A 3,109-nucleotide genomic window follows, 5' to 3' on the forward strand; every position below is an offset into this window, starting at 1 on the left:
CTCATGATTCTGCAGACATTTGTCTCAGAATTGCTTTGATTTTCTTATCCTTGCAACCTGTGACTCTGGCTACACTTCTGAGTTTTTTATGTTTTTATATTACCTTTAAGAAGCTTGCATGTAAAGTTTCACAGTGCTTTCTAAATCCAGTATTCCCAATGTTATCAAGGTTCCAACAAATTGCATTTTTCTGGACTTCACCCAACCTGCTGCTTTGCACTTGACTTTAGGCTGGACCATCTCATCCCACAGTAGATCTGAGGGGCAGACAAGAGAAGCCTTTCATGCCCCCATTTTTATTTAAGCCCAAATCTTAAATAACTAGAGAGCACTGATTTTTATTAATATATAATACATACTTTTCTCCAAACCAAATACAATTTTATGTGCAGCTTCATCAAAAAAGATGTAGTATTGATACAGCTCCAATTGGTGTTGAGCACCCAACAGGAACCTAAGGTCCCTTTGTAGAAATTGCTTTTCTGGTTAACCAATCTAGCCACTAACACAAGCAGCCAAAGCTCATTCTGGAGCTACACTGTCCATGAGATTCTCAACATCATCCAAAAGCAGGCAGCAACTGGCTGCTGCTTATTTGAGCAGTACAGTCACATAGCCTAACAAGTTGTTTACATGGGATACATGCCAGGGAAGTTATCCCCTCTTTCCTCCTATTTATAGATACATATCTCCACATAAATAGTAACAATTTTATTTTAGAAATGACATCTGAGCCAGATAAATTCAAGATTCCTATCCAGATCACCTCCAGGAGGTTTAGCAAAATGTTACTCTCCTTACAGAACTTGATGGTGATCAATAGCAATTTTACCTCACTTGGATTAGGATAAAAACTATCAGTTCACCAGATAACCTCTGGAGGGCTGCACCCATACCTCAGAATACATTAAAGCATAAAAGCAAGTCTGATGCCATGGAAGCACACAACGATGGGAAAAAAATAATCTCTATTAGCTACATAGAAAGTCAGAGAGGGCCCCAAACGCAGTCCAAGTTACATTTAACAGGACAGATGCACTTCAGAAGCTTTACTTATGTTTAAGGAAAGATTTTAGATTTATCCTTGGAGTACCACTGCCAGCATGTACCTGCACACAGCTAACTACATAAGATGCACAGTTCAACTTTGTTGTTGCTCTCCCATATAGTTTTTATGCATTTTGCACTGCAAAGAACCAAATTTATATGGCTTTGTATCTATCTTCCCTCCATCTTCTTACCATATCTTATTTCCAAAGGAATTCATCACACCATTAAATTTTCTTCTGGAAAGAGTCCAGCAGAGGGCCACAAAGATGATACATGGCCTGGAGCATCTCCCCTATGAGGAAAGACTGAGAGACCTAGGTCTGTTCAGCCACGAGAAAAGAAGACTGAGAGGGGATCTTATCAATGTTTACAAATAGCTTAAGTGTAGGAGACAGCAGGACTTGTCCAACCTCTTCAGTGGTTTGTGGGGACATGACAAGGGACAATGGCCACAAGATAAGGCCCAGGAAGTTCCACACCAACATGCAAAAGAACTTCTTCACGGTGAGGGTGACGGAGCACTAGGACAGGCTGCCCAGGGAGGTTGTGGAGCCTCCTTCTCTGGAGACATTCAAGGTCTGTCTGGATGCCTACCTGGGTAGCCTGCCCTAGAGAACCTGCTTTGGCAGGGGGGCTGGACCCAATGATCTCTTGAGGTCCCTTCTAACCCCTACAATTCTGTGAAATAGAGCAAATTCTGAGGAAGAACAAGCACATGGTAGTCCCACATACAGTTAATAACAGCATCAGGGAACTTACCCTCAAGTTCATCCCCCAGAAGCCACCATTATTGGGAAAAGTCATTACTATTCAAGACTATCCTAAAGTAAAATGGTGACCTAAATAAGAGCACAGAGCACACTTTGTCTTTAAATGAAAATAAGTAAAGCAATCTCTGCATTCATCAACCCCACTTAAGCACCGTATTAAGCCTCTGACTTGGTACAATACAGAACAGAAAGCACAAATTGAATCTCAAAAACAAAATTTTCCTAAAAAGCAAAAATTACCTTATATAAAAAGACCTCTTTGAAGAGATCTTTAGAGAGACCCTTAGAAGCTTCAGTAACAAAAAACTTGAAAGGTTCCTGAGATGAATCATAGAATCATAGAATCATAGAATCATAGAATATCCTGAGTTGGAAGGGACCCTTAAGGATCATCAAGTCCAACTCTTGACACCGCACAGGTCTACCCAAAAGTTCAGACCATGTGCCTAAGTGCACAGTCCAATCTCTTCTTAAATTCAGACAGGCTCGGTGCAGTGACCACTTCCCTGGGGAGCCTGTTCCAGTGTGCAACCACCCTCTCTGTGAAGAACCCCCTCCTGACATCCAGCCTAAATTTCCCCTGCCTCAGCTTAACCCCGTTCCCACGGGTCCTGTCACTGGTGTTAATGGAGAAAAGGTCTCCTGCCTCTTGACAACCCCTTACGAGGAAGTTGTAGACTGTGATGAGGTCTCCCCTCAGCCTCCTCTTCTCCAGGCTGAACAGGCCCAGTGACCTCAGCCGTTCCTCGTACGTCTTCCCCTCAAGGCCTTTCACCATCTTCGTAGCCCTCCTCTGGACACTTTCCAACAGTTTCATGTCCTTAAATGAGCATAAATACAATCCCCAGCCATTGGCAGGGCATGAGTGGAGGCCCCAGGTGAAGCTGGTCAGGGCCAATAGTGCCTGTTACTGCCTGTCAGTGCCCTCAGCGCTCTGACACATGGGGACGTATGATGCAGACAACCATTTTTAAGTGATACCAGGACAGAACTTCTCTAAGTGAGAATCAGTTGAAAAGTAGGGCCAAGCCTTTTGTATAAAGTATACAAGAGAGATTTCTGCTAGCAGAGCAGGTGCTTGCAGTCTCCTGATATACTGATATACTCTGCTTCCTCATCCAGACACGCTACCTCACAAGCAAGGTCAATTTGTGAGCGATATAATGGTCTGGAAGATCTACGTGCTCATGTATACTGTATCATAACAGCATCTCCCTGTACAGAAGACTGCAAGCACATGGGGTTTGTTTGCCTTCTCTTTAACTTTTGTGCTAGTGGACAGTCTGAAT

At 43.1% G+C, this 3,109-nt stretch overlaps 1 long non-coding RNA gene across 1 annotated transcript; it reads right to left on the reverse strand.

Moving 5' to 3' along the window:
• Positions 1–441: 441 nt before the first annotated feature.
• Positions 442–2,110, reverse strand: LOC311444776. The gene is made up of 3 exons (XR_014698057.1): positions 2,061–2,110; positions 1,810–1,889; positions 442–1,370 (listed from the first exon to the last, which is right to left on the reverse strand). It is a non-coding gene; the product is annotated as an uncharacterized lncRNA (long non-coding RNA).
• Between the last annotated feature and the right edge of the window lie 999 nt (positions 2,111–3,109).

This window comes from Aythya ferina (genome assembly GCF_964211825.1).
Source record: "Aythya ferina genome assembly, chromosome: 14".
In the NCBI taxonomy this organism is placed as follows: domain Eukaryota; kingdom Metazoa; phylum Chordata; class Aves; order Anseriformes; family Anatidae; genus Aythya; species Aythya ferina.